This window comes from Delphinus delphis, chromosome 6, assembly GCF_949987515.2.
Source record: "Delphinus delphis chromosome 6, mDelDel1.2, whole genome shotgun sequence".
NCBI lineage: Eukaryota > Metazoa > Chordata > Mammalia > Artiodactyla > Delphinidae > Delphinus > Delphinus delphis.
In genome coordinates, this window is record NC_082688.1 from 33964903 (window position 1) to 33982388 (window position 17486).

The 17486-nt window shown below is 42.9% G+C and overlaps 1 long non-coding RNA gene across 1 annotated transcript in view; it reads left to right on the forward strand.

Annotated features, from left to right (window-relative positions):
- LOC132426586 (uncharacterized) overlaps positions 1-17486 on the forward strand; it is an 89899-nt gene that overhangs the window by 26360 nt on the left and 46053 nt on the right. The window contains exons 2-3 of the long non-coding RNA XR_009519729.1: positions 2358-2411; positions 15108-15205. This is a non-coding gene — a long non-coding RNA (uncharacterized lncRNA). The remainder of the gene's footprint in view (positions 1-2357; positions 2412-15107; positions 15206-17486) is intronic.

Genomic DNA, 17486 nt, shown 5'->3' on the forward strand with positions numbered 1-17486 from the left:
GATCACCCTGCGTGCAAGCTCCGTGAGCCTGGTCAGCATCAGGAAGTGAGAGAGTGGGGCTGTTTGCTGGAGCCCAACGAGGAAAGAGGGTGGTCGAGGGCAGACTTTGACCCCACCCTCAATCATATCACTTTACATTTCTCAAGATCCTAACTAACATAATCAAGGGTCTTGTAAGGCCGAGTGAGACTTCTGTTTAGAAGTGGGAAGAATTTTGTGGTGAGGAAAACTCTGGGTGTTTGTGTGGCAGAAGCCCCTTCCATGGAGGGGAAGAGTGTGTAATGGGAAGTGCACTAGACTTGGAGCCTGGACACCTGAGTGTAGTCTCAGTTCAAAAACTTGTTGACTGTGACCTTGGGAGAGTCACTTTGTCTCTCAGAACCTCATTTGTCTCATCTGTAGAGGCACTGATGTGCAGTGGTTACTTAATTCCACATATGAAGACTTGGATTATTTGCATAGAGAAAGGACTCCGTAAATGTTAGCTGTTATCTGTAAGTGGGATAAGAGTTCCACATGGCCACTGTCACGTGAGAAAAGATTTGATACTGAAGCTGCCTATAAAGGGCCCAGTCCCCTTGCTTATGAATGGCAAGAGATAATTAGAGTTTATACCACCCAAGCCTCAACTCTACTTTGGGATCAAAAGATTAAGGTGATCTTTGGAGATTTATTGGCAGCAACTTTTGTGTGGTGAATCACCCATTCATTTCTATCCATGCTGTAAAGACCTATAGAAATGATGTAGCCCCAGAGCGATAAATTCTAACGATGATGATGATAATAATATTAATGAACATTAACTGAGCACTTATCTATGCCAGGGACTATGCTAGGTATCGTATATGCATTTTCTCATTTTGAAGTGGGCATTAACATGATTCCCATTTTCAGGTGAGGAAGCTGAGGCACAGAGAACATAAGCAACTTGCTGTATCAGTCTCAACAGGAAATGGAATAAACTGGATGGTTCAAATAGAGAGACTTCAACGAAAGGGCTATTTACAGGGAGCTAACGGGGTTAAGGGAATAAACAAGAGTGCTGAGAGACCTAGAGGCTAGCCACAGTGGGAAGGGACAAAGGGAGGACATGGAGTTAACTGTGCCCAGAAAGGGTTGGGACGGTAGGGGAGGGTTGCTCAGCAGGAACAATGGCTTGGAGAGCTGCAGCTACTGCTGGGCAGTTGGAACCCAAGCAGTGAGGGGAGCACGATGGGAGTGGGTAGTGGACCCTCTCTCCTTTCAACCTCTGACCTCACACCAATGCCTCCTACAGCCAAACCCACAGATGCAGTCTGTGCAGGGTCAGTGTCTTAGGACACAGAACAGGACAAAAAAGGGTGGAAATAGGATTAAGGGATAGGAAATGGTGCAGATGGAAAACAATCAGCACATTTGCCTGAAGTCACTCTGCTAATAACATGTAAAATTCAGTCTAAATGCTTACCAGGAACTGGCAGGTCACATAAGGAAGGCAGGAGGTGACTGTAGTGGGCAGGTCACCCATGCCTTATCCAAAGAGGCCTGATACTATACAATTTTAGCCAATTTTTGCCATCTGGAAAGATAGACCCAGTGTTACAGATCTTCCCATTTTTAAGAGAAGCTGAAAATATGGATTTCAGTATAATGCCTTCCATTCTTAACTATTGGCAAAGAATTCCAGCTTAAAATTATACTGGAGGATGGATAAAGAAACTGTGGTACATCCATACAATGGAATATTATTCAGCAATAAAAAGACGTGATTGATCAAACCATGAAAAGACATGGGGGAACCTTAAATGCATATTGCTAGGTGGAAGAAGCCAGTCTGAAAAGACTACATACTGTATGATTCCAAGCACATGACATTCTAGAAAAGACAAAATTATAGAGACAGTGAAAAGATCAGTGGTGCCAGGAGTTTAGGGGGAAGGGAAAAGTATGAATAGGTGAAACGGGATTTTTAGGGCAGTGAAACTATTCTTATGCTGCTGTAATGGTGAATGTATGACATTATATCTGTCACAATCCATAGAACTGTACAACACAGGAGTGAACCCTAATATAAATGATGGGCTTTAATTAATAATAATGTATTATGTTGGTTTATCAGTTGCAACAAATGTACCATATTGATGCAAGATGTTAACAATAAAGGAAACTGTTGGCAGGGAGGTGGAGGTAGGAAGAGGGGCATATGGGAGCTCTCAACTTTCCACTAATTTTCTGTAAACCTAAAACTGCTCTAAAAATAAGGGCTATTAATTAAAAACAAATAATGAAAGTGCCCTGTGGGCCAAATACAACACATGCCTGCTGGATCCAGCTACCAGCTTGGACTGCTGACCTAATCCAACACCCTCATTTTACAGATGGGAAAACTGAAGACCAGAGGAGGGAAGGGGCCCTGCCAGTCTGCAAATAAAGTAAGTGCAAAGTTTCCTATCTCAGGATGCTGGAGTTTTTCCCAACAAAGAGGGAGAGGCCCCCCAGAAAGGTCTGCTGCTTGCAGAAGAAAAGGCAGCTGAGGACAAAGGCCAGTGAAGAGCTTTGGCTCTGGTCAGGGCGGTTGGGCTGAAATGCTCCAGCAGCTAGTGAGAGCCTCCAAGAGCCTAGACACTTCTAGTGTCTGTATTTATTTAGCCAGAGACCAGGCTCCCTCCCAGCTTGGCCTGGATCAGACTCACTGAGTTGGATGCAGAAAGGAGTGGACACTTGTAACCCTTGTATGTGCCTTAGAGCAGGACAAGACTCAGAGGACAGGAGCTGCCATCTGCAGGGCCCAACCCTGGAGCTCAGGGACTGTGATGTTATGATTACATCAAATATTTGAGGAGTGCTAGGTGATTTTCCTGAGCCCCTTTGTATATTTTTTCTCCTCTAATTCTTCCCTCTCCATCAGGGCTATGAAGAAGGTAGCCTATTATTCTGGTTTTATAGATGAGTAAACTGAGATGAAAGAGATGCTAAGTGTGTTCCTCACACTGACACAGCCAACGAGTGGCAGAGATGGGGTTTAAATCGAGACATTCTTTTAAATATTAAAAATTGTATTTGGCTAAAGACAAAAAGAACTGTTTATAAACACTGTACTCTAGTTGTTAAATGTATTCTTTATAGGAATAGAGGTTAGCATTCTGAAGCTACATGTATATGAGGGTTAAACAAATAAGTAAATAAATTGTAGATAATGGGGGCCAGGTTTCTCCTGTCAGAGAAGGAAGTCACATGTGAACATGGGGGAAAAACGAGAATGAACTCTGTGGGGATACAGTAGGGTTAGAAGTGTCAGTATGAATTCATGTCTATTTTAATATATATATATGCAGATAGATACAGAAACAAATACAGATATGTGTGTATACATGGGTCAGCATACTTCTACATTTCCTTGCTCTGTCTTCTGAGAGGGCCTAGGAGCAGTGACACCCCAGTAGCAATGGGCACTCTCAGAGTCCAGACCTTGGTTCCTAAATGTCATTCTCCAGTGAAAGGAGCCAGGGCTCTTTGGAGAAATGGCCAGTTATAGGACTAAGTCAGGGTAAACACAAGATGATTCTAATGCCTAAAGTAGTGCCAGAAAGGATGTATTTAAAAAAAAAAAAAAAGATGGAGCATGAAAAAAGGACATAAGAGTCAACCTAAAAGAAATTGCAGTGGGTAAAGTAAATAAATATAATATTGGGTTATAACCCAAAATATATTAAAAAAAGATCCATGAATCCACATTGATATGAATAGATAGATAAATAAACAAATAAGGAAGAAGTGCCAAATCTTCATTATAGAAGAATTCCAAATAATGAATATATTAATAGAAGGAATAAGGGAAATAGAAAATCACCATTAGAACACCACAGTAATAATTGCGAGATCCACTGAGTATGGTAAAACTGGTAGGCAAAACTCTAAGGAGAAACAGGATGTTTGTATTGCCTCAAGGGACCTCCCGCCAAGTGTGGTGGTTTTAACGTATGTCCACAGATTTTTTGATATTCCTCTCCCAGGGGGTGGGAGAACTTGGTGTGCAGCATAGGCTGAACTCAGTCTTTCTCATCTCTGAGTAGGATATGGAAAGGGGAAAATTGTAACATTATAGTGGAGAGACCTGGAAGACACCACCTTTACCAAGTGCTCAAGTTTAACACCACCAGTAATAACTTTATGTATATCATACCCCTGATACGTTGTGGTGAGAAGAGAACTTCATCTCCGTGATATTCTTCCTAAAAACTCATTAGCTCTGTTGTTTCCTGAGAAAACATCAGGCACACCTGAGTTGATGACATTCTATAAAGTAAATGAGCAGTACTCTTCAAAAAATGTCAAGGTCATGGAAAAAAAAAAAAGAAACTGTCACAGATTGAGGAGAGTAAGGAGACATGACGACTAAATGTGATATGTTACCCTGTATTGGATTTTGGAACAAAAAAGGGACATGAGTGGAAAAATTGGTGAAATCTCAATGAAGTCTGTAGTTAACAGTTTTGTACCAATGATAATTTCTTAGTTTTGATACTTTTACAGTAGTTATGTAAGATGTTAATATCGGGGAAAGTTGGGGCAAACGATGAATGGGAACTCTCTATTCTGTTTTTTGGAACTGTTATGTGAATCGAAAAGTTTTCCAAAATAAAAAGTTATAAAATAAAATAAATTACGTTGGTTGCACGAAGAAGTTAATAGCCGCCACCAAGGAAATCTCAAAGCCAATGAGAACGTGACACTGCTTTATAGGCCTAACTCATCCGTTGTCAAAATTAAGCCTTCAGTTCTCAGATCTAGTTTATATCATTCCATGTTGATCTTTCTAACAGCCAGGAGAGTGAAGTCAGATATTTACTGCAATGCCCATTGCACTGATGAGGAAACTGAGACACAGAAAATAGTTCCCACCTTCTCATTGAACAGATGAGGGGACTCTAGCCCAGGGAGAGGGAAGGATTTGCCCTGGCCACATAGCAGGTTAGGGGGCCAATCCAGGAGTAGAACTTCTGGCTCCACGTTTTTAAAACTATCTTTGCTGCTGTTTCAGGGCAGACTAAGCTTAAATTGGGACTATTTGGGAAGGCAAAGGAGAGTAATTCTCATCGTGCCCCCACCCCCTTCTCACCTTTGAGTTAAGCAATAAAGCTGAAAAGATCCTTCAACAAACAAATCCCTCCTCATTATAGAATCCACAGGCACATCAGCTCTTAGGAAACCTGCAAGGCAAGCTCCTTAGGAGGGAGGGCTGTTCGAACACGTCTGTCCAGGTGTCCTCTTTCCTGTTCACTCTCAAGAAGACACATGTCTGCTTCAGGAGCAGCTCAGTGGACATCCGGGTTCCCAAACCCCTGTGGTGGGACTGCCTGGGGGTGGTGGGAGCAGTAGGCTTCCAAGAGCAGGTTTCCAGGAATGCACATTGGCCAAGGCACAATCTACACTTCTCTATTCCAAAGTTGGATTCTTTCTCAATGTTGGAAAATGCTCCAAAGTGTTGGTCATTGATGGAAAAGGGCATTTGTGAAGTCAGACCCACTGGGTGATCAGATGAAGATCATCCCCAGGCCAGAGGATGAGTCCAGAGAAGATGAGCTTTTTTTCTTCAAATGCAAAGTGAAGCCTCATTGTCTCTTTTAAACTCTGAGAAAACTGGATTAGTAGGAAATGGTGTTGCTCCTGAAATTGGGGCCAGGAACTCTGGGCAACGTTTGGCTGCACCAAGAGGTGGTGTTGTCTTAGAGAAGAACAGTGTTTGTTTGCTTGAGTTGTAGAATGTCAGAGAAAAGACCCCACGTGGGCATCTTATTTGAGAGTTGGAGAATGGTTACTCCATTGGTGTAAACAAAATATTAAAGCTTTTTGTTCAAGAAGGCTATATCTCAGGGGAAAGGAATGCAATCATTCCAGTAATTAACAATTCCCCCAAGAAGTGTGGTTTGCATCATACATGATCTCCTCATTTTGATCCTTTTGGTTTCCGGAAAATGCAGTGTTTCTTCTCCAGGGCCGCATGGAGGAGAGATGGGATTGGCAAGAAGACTTTTCATACCTATTATGTCAGAGTCCAAAGGTTCAACTCTTGGCTGATCGGCTTTTAAGATTAGAAAATACAGTGTGGTTCAGGGAAAGATTCTGGGTGTTGCTGTCACACCACCCTAGGTTTGAATCCTGGTCCTACTTGGTAGCTGTGTGACTGGCCTTCAAAGAATTGGCTAACCTCTGTGTCTTCAGTTTCTCCTCTTTAAATTGGGATAAAAGCTCCTATTTAACGGTATCGTTGGGAAAGCCCGCCAGAGGGTTTCCTTGTGTAGTAGGTGCTCAGGAGACATTCTCGTTGAGTATGTCTCGACTATCTCTAATTTCCTCTTAAATAGTCTTGTTGTCTAGGAATATGGGTTAATCAATGATTTTATTTCCCTCAGATAAATAAGAGGGAAATTTAAATTAATTTAAATAAGAGGGAAATCCTGCTCTTTTTAAAAACAACTGCCATATGGAGCTATGGAAAAGTTAATTTTAATGATAGCTTTCAAAACGTTCAGCAGATTAACCAGAACTTTCTACAGCTAATCACACCGTAGCTCTCTCTACCTCTCCTTTGTAGCAATTACCACCATTTAATTGGCTAATTAATTGTGAAATGAATTGTTTAATGATGCTCTGTCTTACCAGAATGTAAGGTTTGTGAAGGCAGGGTTAGTAGGGACAATATCTGTCACGTTTATTACCATATCCCTCAGATCACGTGCACGTGTCTGTATGTGTGTATAATCCAATAAATATTTGCATGAACAAATGAATAACTAAAAACAAAACTAACCAACAAAAGGAAGATGTTTCACATGATATTATGGAAGATGATAATGCATTAGCTTTTACTTAAGCTAATGACTATGGGCATATCACTAGAACTGATAGCTTCAAATCCCAATTCTGTCACTTCCTAACTGTGTGACTTTAGACAAGTAAGTCCTTTTATACCTCTGAGCCTCCATTGTTCCAGCTGCAAAATAGAAAATAACATTTATTTCTGGGCTTTCCTCTGAGGGTTACAGGTAATGTTAAGTGATGCCTTAACAAAGCATCTGGCACATTTTACATGTTTGATAGACAGGACCTTCGAGAGGCAGTGGTTAGGAACATAGCTTTTTGTGTTGGAGTGCCTGGGTTCAAATCCTGATTCTGTTATTCATTAGGTGTGTGACTTTGTACAAGTTACTTAACAACTTTTTGCCACATTTTTTCTCATCTACAAGATGGGAATGATAATTATAATAATACCTACCTTTTATAGTCACTGTGATATTTAAATATAATATAGGTAAAATGCTTAGAGTGGTGTTCTGTGTATGTGTGAGCATGTAGATGTGTGTGTATACACACACATATATATCAGGCGTAATAGAAGTATTGCTGTTATTCTTTGGTAGCATATGTTTATCCTTTGAGGGTATACTCATTTTCAGAAGCAGCCAAAAGTTAATCTCAGCCATGTGAATGATCAAGCTGAGAAATAGAGTTTTGGGTAAAAATCAAGGGTTTTATTTATTCATTCACTTAATCAGTATTTCTTTAACCCTAAGTGTCAGGAGCCAGGAAGTCAGGCATGAATTGGACACTGTTTTGACTCTCGAGGGGCCTCTGGCCAGGTTGAGGAGACATACACACATATCAGCATTTGCAGGAAATGCCAGACAGATCCTTGGAGTAGGAGGCAGGAAGCTTAAATTCTAGTTCCAGCTGTGCTTTGAACTTGCTGTGTGGCCTTGGACAAGTGCCTTTCCCTCTCTGGGCCTTTGTGTTGGAGAAGTTAAATTTGGTGTGATCTGTGGAGGCGTCCTGCTTTGTGGTCTTCAGAACTTATGATTTTTATTCAATAAGATGGTGCTTCTTCCAGCAGTTTCCATCTCCTGAAGCCTGTGCGGCCTCTGCAGGAAGGTATGTGAATTCCACCCAGTGAGAGCTTTCCAAACTGCCAGCCTCACCTGCCTGCCTTGAGTAAAGGCCTCTTTTGGTCCTGAGAAGGAGTCATAGACCTGCTCCTTCCCCTCGTTGGCCGCAACAAGGGAGAGCACTGGCCACTGTCTGGGCCTCAAAACACATGTGTACAATAAGGAAGCTCTGCCCAGAGGTCTCCAGGGTTCCTTCCTCCACCCTGTGCTCTCAGATTGTTAGGACAATAAGAGCTGATATCTTCTAGCGCAGTATTTCACAAACTGAGTTCAGTGAAACATTATATTCTGTGGGATGTGTATAGGATTCAGTAAAACAAAAGGTGGCGAGGAGGGGCTTGTTCCAGCCTCAAATAAGTGTGGGAAATATTTAGTTAAATTTAGATATGAATCCTCAGGATGGTAATTACATCTGTAATTTCCTCAAGGAACAGTGCAAGAGAAAGAGGGAGGTAGTCTCACAAAATAACTAAGAGCACAGGCTGGATTTTGAATCCTGGTTCTCCTACTTTCCAGCTGTGTGACCATGGGAAAGTTTACTAGCCTCTCTGAGCTGCAGTTTCCTCGTTTGTAGTTCAGAGAAAAAAATGAAGCCTGCCTTTCAGTATTCTTGTGAGGATGAAATGCAGCATTGCATGCAAAATGCTCTGCACAGGGCCTGAAATATGAGCACTCAATACATGCCAGGCATTACTGTTACATTGCCCAGGGGCCTCTTTTGTGGAGACATAGTTATAAGCATCTCTCAGGATGCTAGTGTTCCATGAGCACAGTGTGGCAAATGCTGACTGATCCGCTTGTTTTGTGCTACGCTGCTTTGTCACCCTGACATTGGAAGACTCCTGTCAACATCTGCCCTACCTCTCCATCCAGTTGCCCTGATCATGGGGACATGATCAGTGACAGGGGCAGAGTTTGGGCACCCTATGCAGGGTTCTGAAAAGTCAGCTGAGCCCGGAGAAGGGTGAGTAGGCAGGTGTGGTGGGAGCAGGGGCGTGTGAAAGGGAGCTGTATAGGATGAAGCTGCAGAGGTGGGCCTGGGGAAGGTTGTGGGAAGCCCTGAGGCCTGTGATGAGGAATTTGGACTTTGCCCTTGGCAGCGGGGGAATTGTGCTGAGGTGTTTGAGCACAGCTGCTAGCTCCAGTGTGCCCGGAGTTCTGGCTTCTGCTCCACGTTGTCACGGCTCCTCGGCCCTGGGCATCCGGGGTCTGTCTGGGAGGGCAGCAGCAGGAGTAGCACGCTGCACCAGGGGTCAGGAGACATGCGTAAGAGCAGTGGCCCCCACTCAGCGCTGGGTGCCTGGGACACGTCACTTTGCCTCTGTGTGTCTCAACCTCCACTTCTCTGAAATGGGAGGAACCATCGTTCCTCAGCAGCCTAACCCACAGGGCTGCAGCGAGGGTTCAGTGAGATAAAGTATTTCAACCATCCCATTAAGTGGAGACGATACTATGTGCCAGGCCCTGTGTTCAGGCCTAGGGAAGATTAGATGCACAGCATTGATCCCTGCCCTTGGGGGGACTCACAATGTGCTGGGTACCATGCAGTGAGATACAGCTATGGTCAAGTTAAACCCAAGAAAGGGCCCTTTGCCCACTGTGGGTGTGGGAAGGCTGTGAGAGGAGGAGGCATTCAGAAAGATTCCTCAGAGGAGGTAGCACCCCTAGTAGCTAGTGGATGAAGAAGGAAGAAATGAAGTTCCAGGCAGAGGAAAGTACATGAGCAAAGGTATGGAGATATGAAATGCCACAGTTTATATGGGTAAACAAGTAGCAAGCGGTAATATTAGGACATTAAATTTGAGGTATGGAAGGAGATTTAATGGACACTGCTGACAGGAACAATGCTTGCATTTAAACAGAGATGCATAGTCTAAAGATAAAGAAGTGAAACTCTAATAGGATAATTTCAGGAATTAGCTAGTATAAAGCTTTTTTGCCTGCCTTGAAATTGTAACATGTCCCATTGGTCTCTATGATAGGTTGTATCAGTGTGTTGGGCAGACTGCAGCTCTTGAATGCCAGGCTGAGGGGTTTGCTCTGTAGTCTGCAGACTAATGGAAGAATTAGCCACAAAAGCCAGGGGATTTAGAATGGAATCCATGGCATTCTCTGCATGTGCATGGCTGGCTAAGCAAGGAGGTTCCCAGAAGAAAAACACAGAGACCTTTGCCCTCCTCCTGCACTTAGGCAAAAAGTAGAATTAAGATAAGGTTGGCTGAGTGATCTGGCTATTGTGCCTGCCCTTTGGGTGTCAGCGTCCAATCTGCCGTAGTGCAGGGGGCTTAAGGCACGCTGCTCAGGAGTTGGGGTGATAAGCCCCAGTCACTGTCCGGGCTTTGGGGAGCTACTGCACGCAAATAAGCCTGAGTCAAGGAATTGGTCCTGTTGTTACCTGGAGGAAAGAGCTTGGATGTACCTCCCTAGCTGGGGATGCATACTATCCAGCCTGCTGCCACTGGGGTAGAGTCTCTCAGCCTGTTCCTCCAGGTTCCCCTGGAGCCTCTGAGCTTGACGGTTGAAATCTCCCATCGCGAGGCCCCTGGGGTGGAGAGAAGCAAGGGCTAGGAGACACAGGGCCTGGGCCAGGGTCTGGCTCTGCCCCTAGCCCATTGTGTGACCTTGGACAAGTCTCTTTACCTCTTTGAGCCTCACTTTCCTCATTTCCAGTAGGAGGAACATCCTCTAAGGGCAAATATGAGCATTAAATAAGTTAACGTGTTTGGAAGGGCTTTGCAGTGGAAGAGGTATCATTATCTTTATTAAAAGAGACAGAAGGGGAGAGCAGAAAAGCATGACAATAATTGGAAATGTGAATGCCCCCTTACTATTTGATAATCTTAAATTAATGCAGAGTTTTAAGGAATAGTAAGTATATTTTAGTTATGTTTTTAAAATTAACTATATCCCTTAAAGGCCCACACTTAAATATTTATGGACAAAAATATATAATATCTGAGATATGCTTCAAAGTAAGGAAAGAGAAGACCCTGAATTGCCAAAGCAATCTTGAGACAAAAAAGACAAAGCTGGAGGAATCATGGTACCTGACTTTAGACTGTACCACAAAGCTACAGTAATCAAAACAGCATGGTACTGGTACAAAAACATACACATAGATTATGGAATAGGTTAGAGAGCCTGGAAATAAACCCGTGTACCTATGGTCAATCTATGACAAAGCAGGCAAGCATACACAGTGGGGAAAAGATAGTCTCTTAAAACAAGTGGTGCTGGGAAAACTGGACAGCTACATGTCAAAGAATGAGATTAGAACATTTCTTCACACCGTATACAAAAATAAACTCAAAATGGTTTAAAGATCTAAATGAAAGGCCTGAAACCACAAAACTCCTAGAAGGGAACATAGGCAGAATACTGTTTGATGTAAATGGTAGCAATATATATATATATATATATATTTTATCTGTCTCCTAAGGGAAAAGAAATAAAAACAAAAATAAACAGATGGGACCTAATTAAATTTTTTTTTAAATTTTATTAAATTTTTTTTTTCTTTTCCATTATGGTTTATTACAGGATATTGAATATAGTTCCCTTTGCTATAAAATAGGGCCTTGTTGGGCTTCCCTGGTGGCGCAGTGGTTGAGAGTCCGCCTGCCAATGCAGGGGACAAGGGTTCGTGCCCCGGTCCGGGAATATCCCACATGCCGCGGAGCGGCTGGGCCCGTGAGCCATGGCCACTGAGCCTGCGCATCTGGAGCCTGTGCTCCGCAACGGGAGTAGGCCACAACAGTGAGAGGCCCGCGTACCGCAAGAAACAAAAAACAAACAAAAATAGGGCCTTGTTGTTTATCCATTCTATATATAATAGTTTGCATATGCTAGTCCCAAACTCCCAATCCATCCCTCCCCTGCCCCCTACCCTGGTGGGGCCACACATCTGTTCTTTATGTCTGTAAGTCTATTTCTGTTTTGTAGATAAGTTCATTTGTGTCATATTTTAGATTCCACATATGAGTGATATTATATGGTATTTGTCTTTCTCTTTCTGACTTACTTAGCTTAGTATGATAATCTCTAAGTGCATCCATATAGCTGCAAATGGCATTATTTCATTCTTTTTATGGCTGAGTAATATTCCATTGTATGTATATACTACATCTTTATCCATTCATTTGTCAATGGACATTTAGGTTGTTTCCATGTCTTGCCTATTGTAAATAGTGCTGCTATGAACATAGGGGTGCATGTATCTTTTCAAATTACAGTTTTGTCCAGATATATGGCCAGGAATGGAATTGCTGGATCATATGGCAACAAAATTTTTAGTTTTTTAAGGAACCTGCATACTGTTTTCCATAGTGGCTGCACCAATTTGCATTCCCACAACAGTGTATGAGGGTTCCCTTTTCTCCACACCCTCTCCAACATTTATTATTTGTAGACTTTTTAATGATGGCCATTCTGACTGGTGTGAGGTAGTACCTCATTGTAGAGGACCTAATTAAACTTAAAAGCTTTAGCGCAGCAAAGGAAACCACCGACAAAATGAAAAGACAACCTACTGAATGGGAGAAAATATTTGCAAATGTTATGACTGGTAAGGGGTTAATATCCAAAATCTATAAACAGCTCATACAACTCAATATATAATGACCCAATTAAAAATGAGCAGAGGTCCTGAATAGCCATTTTTCCCCATAGGATATACAGATGGCCAACGGGCACATGAAAAACTGCTCAACATTGCTAATCATCAGAGAAGTGCAAATCAAAATCACAATGAGATATCACCTTACACCTCTCAAAATGGATGTCATCAAAAAGTCTACAAATAGGACTTCCCTGGTGGCACAGTGGTTAAGAATCCACCTGCCAATGCAGGGACACGGGTTTGAGTCCTGGTCTGGGAAGATCCCACATGCTGTGGAGCAACTAAGCCCGTGTGCCACAACTACTGAGCCTGCGTGCGCCTAGGGCCTGTGCTCTGCAACAAGAGAAGCCATCTCAATGAGAAACCCTAGCACTGCAATGAAGAATAACCCCCGCTCACCGCAACTAGAGAAAGCTCGCACACAGCAATGAAGACCCAATGCAGCCAAAAATAAATAAATAAGTAAATTTCTTTTTAAAAAAGTCTACAAATAACAAATATTGGCAAGGATGCAGAGAAAAGGGAACCGTAGTACACTGTTGGTGGGATTGTAAATTGGGGCAGCCACTGTGTAAAACAGTATGAGGTTCTTAAAAAAAATAGAACTACTGTATCAGCCAGCAGTTCTGCTACTGGCTATATATCCAAAGAAAATGAAAACACTAATTCGAAAAGATATACGCACCCCATTGTTCATAGCAGGACTATTTACAATAGCAAGATACGGAAACAACCTAAGTACCCATCAACAGATGAATGGTTAAAGAATATGTGGTATATATACATAATGGAATATTACTCAGCCATTAAAAAGAATGAAATTCTGCAACTTGCAACAATGTGGCTGGACCAAGAGAGTATTATACTTAGTGAAATAAGTAAAACAGAGAAATATGAATACTCTGTGTTATCACTTATATGTGGAATCTAAAACAATAAAACAAGTGAATGTGTAAAATAAAACAGAGACAGACTCATAGATATAGAGAACATACAAGTGGTTACCAGTGAGGAGAGGGAAGGGGGGAGGGGTGAGATAGGGGTATGGGTTTAAGAGACAAACTACTATGTATAAAATAAATAAGCAACAAGGATATATTATACAGCACAGGGAAATATAGCCATTATTTTGTAATAACTTTAAAAGGAGTATAGTCTATAAAAAATTTGAATCACTATGTTGTACACCCAAAACTAATATAATATTGTAAATCAACGATACTGCAATTAAAAAAAATAAAGAGGGAGGAGGAAAGGAACAGAGAGAGAGGATAGGGATGAGGGAAGTGGAAAGAAAGTGACTCCAGAGGAAAGACAAGGAGGCTGGAATGGGGTGAAAGCAGAGGAAGAGGATGAATCAGGGAAAAAGAGGCACCAAAGGGCATGGGTGGGGAGAAAGTGAGCGAGAAGAGCAGAAGTGGTCAGCCCTTCCTTCTCTTTCTCTTCCTGGTCCATGAGGGGACAAAATGTCTCCAACCCCCTCAGCCGCTGGTCGTGGAGGGTTGGGAGATGGGAAGGCCAAACCCGTCTCCCTGGGGGGTCCCAGCAACCAGGGGCAGGTCAGCACTGCGGGGTGGACAGCGCCCCGGCCGGACTGGGCATTGTGCTCACTCCTAGATCCCTCTGTGAGGTACTGGGTTTGAACCCCACAATCCCATCCTCAATTCCTCTCCTTTAGGCACCTGTTCTCAGCTGGCTTGGGAACTGACTAAAAGAGCAGGCCAGGGTGGGGTGGGGCATGGTCTCTCTGGGGCAGGGCCTGACACATGGTGGGATATCTTTCAGGACCAGCCCTGGGCAGGTAGCAGGGGCTTCCCAAGAAGTATGAGAGGAGGACCCTTCCTCCAAAGGCTCAGTGTGCTTGGAGAGATACGACAGACGGGCATGCAATCCTTGGAGAACAGTAGGAGGCTTGTGGACTAAGTAGAGCCAGCATGCCTGGAGATGTGTTCTTGGAGTCTCACTGAAACCCAGCCCCGCCAGTCACCAGCTTTGTGACCTTGGGACAGTCTCTTCACTTCTCTGGGCCTTGGTTTATACATTTGAAAATGCAGATTATACTGTCTGCCCTGCCTGGCTCTCAGGAACTGTTTGAGCACATATAGGATGATGGGTATAAAAGTACTTTGTGAACTCTGGCACCCTGTATCCATGTGAGCTCTCATTCCTGGATTCCAGCCTGTGTGGCCAGGATGTTGAACTGTGTTTCTCTTTTGGGCTGTAGTTTTTATCCAAGGATTACACGAGAAACCTCCACATGAGGACAGTCCCTCGGTCTTCTTAAGTTACTGTTGACATTTTATCTCTTGTTTTGTCCAGTGTATGAAGATATACTTGCTCAGTTATTCTTAGAATATAATATGAGGGAAAGACGCGTGTTTCTTGAAGAACAGATGTGATTCCTTTTTATCAGAAAATGAAAATTATATAATCCATCCTGATTTTCTTTTAGCCTCAGCTACCAGGAAGATCAGGGTAAAATTTAAGTTCAATAATAATATAGGTAGTTTTTATACAATTTTCTTCCTCTTTTTTACCCGGGTTTAATTTTTCTTCTGCTGTTTCAGGATGAGTTGATGCCAAGTTGATCCAAAGATGAGAACCACGCTAACAAGCCTGTGACACCCCGTTCCAGTCCTCAGGAGGAACACTGGTGAACAGGGAGGTAGAACACATTTTGCCATCTATGTTAGCTTCCTGTGGCCGCTGTAACACAGTACCACAAACTTGGTGGCTTAAAACTGTAGAAATGTATTCTCTCACAGTTCTGGAGGCCAGAAGTTTCAAATCAGAGTGTCAGCGTGGCTGTGCTTCCTCTGGAGGCCCTAGCGGAGAATTCATTCCTTGCCTCTTCCAGCTTCTGGTTGCTGCTGGCATTCCTTTGCTTGGGGCTGCATCACTCCAATCCCTGCCTCTGTCTTCACCTCACCTTTCCTGTGTGTTTTCTCCTCTTCTGTCTGTGTCAAAACTCCTTCCGGCTCTCATGAAGATACATATGATTGCACGTAGGGTCTACGTAGATAATCCGGGATTAAGCTCCTCCTGTCAAGATCCTTAACTTAATCACATCTTTTGCCATGAAAGGTAATATTCATGGGTTCCGGAAATTAGGAAATGGACATATCTTTGGTGCCACCGTTTGGCCCACCACTCCATCTGAGAACCTAGACTCATAAAATCATCCACCATCTCTCGTTCATTATATTACTTAGTGGTTATAGAAGCAAAAGCTCTGGAGTCTAACTCCTGGGTTCCCATCCTAGCTCTGTCATTGGCTGTGGGACCTTGGGCAAATTCCTTAGTCTCTCAGCACCTCAGTTTTCTTGCCTGAAAAACTGAGGATAGTATCTCCCTTGTAGGATTGTAATAAGGATTAAACAAAATGCTCTGTAAAAACACACAGTGTAGCACCTGGCACACAGTAACCACTCAGTAAATGTTAGCTACTATTAGAGATGATGGTTTTAGGATACGTCTACAACTTCTTTAATATTCCTTCCTTCAAGAGGTGAGGCTTAATTCTCCTCCTCTTGAATATTGACTGGATCTAGTGCCTCACTTCTAATGAATAGAATAAAGCAGAAGTAACCACGTGTGACTTCAAGGACTAGGTCATAAAAGACAAGGCAGCTTGGCCCTTGCTCTCTCTCTTTAGTCACTTGCTTTGGGGAAGCCAGCTTTCATGTCATAAGGACTCTGTGGCAAGGAACTGAGGTGTCCAGACATCAGCCAGCAGCAGTAAGTGAATTTGGAAGAGGCTCCTCCAGTCCCCGTCAAGCCTTCAGATGACTGCAGCTCTGGTCAGTGCCTTGATTGCAATCTCATGAGAGACTCTGAGTCAGACCACTCAGCTCAGTTACTCTTGGCTCTCTGACCTATAGAAACTCTGAGAGAACAAATGTGGTTTTAAGCCACTAAGCTTTAGGGTAATTTGGCATACAGCAACAGGTAACTAATAAACTAGCTATTATTATTTAATCTTTAGACATTAATTATCTATTGCATGCCAAGTAAGGGAGATTATAGGGATGGCAGAGTATCTGCCTTCAGAGAGCATTCAGTCTTGTGGGGATTGGAGGGGGTTGTGGAATATAAAACAATGTTTACACTGGACTGTGAGACAGTGCCTGTGTGGTCTGTAGCACAGACAAGGTACAAAAATGCTTTATTAAGACAACATTCTGCAAAGGGAGCTGCTGATCTGGTTGGGCCAGTCTAGAACACCAGAATATAGGCTGAAGTTCAGGTAGAGTCCATCTCAGTCTGGGAGCCTGCATATAACAGTACCTGGAGGGACTTTATGAAGGGAAAAAAACCTCAGTAATTTATTAAAATCCCATACTAGATCTAAATATACACCTATCCTATGATCCAGAATTTCCACTCTTGAATATAAACCAAAGAGAAATGTAGTTCACCAAAAGACAAGATGATTCATAGCAGTGTTATTCATAATATCCCTAAACTGGAGGTGTCCTAGTGTCTATAAACAAATTACAATATATTCACACAATGGAATACTTCTCAGCAACGACAAAGAACAAACAACTGATATATGCAACAACATGAATGAATCTCAGAAACATTATGCTGAACAAAAGAAGCCAGGAATCTATGAGCATATATAGGAATATATAAACGTATACCAAGATCAAGATATAGGACACTTCCAGTACTTTACTGTATGCAGTTAATACCGTTTTTTTTATAAATTTTATTTATTTATTTTTGGCTGTGATGGGTCTTCGTTGCTGCACGTGGGCTTTCTGTAGTTGCAGCGAGCGGGGGCTACTCTTCTTTGCGGTGCGCGGGCTTCTCATTGCGGTGGCTTCTCTTATTGCAGAGCATGGGCTCTAGGTGTGCAGGCTTCAGTAGATGTGGCTCACTGGCTTCAGTAGTTGTGGCTCGCGGGATCTAGAGCACAGGCTCAGTAGTTGTGGCGCATG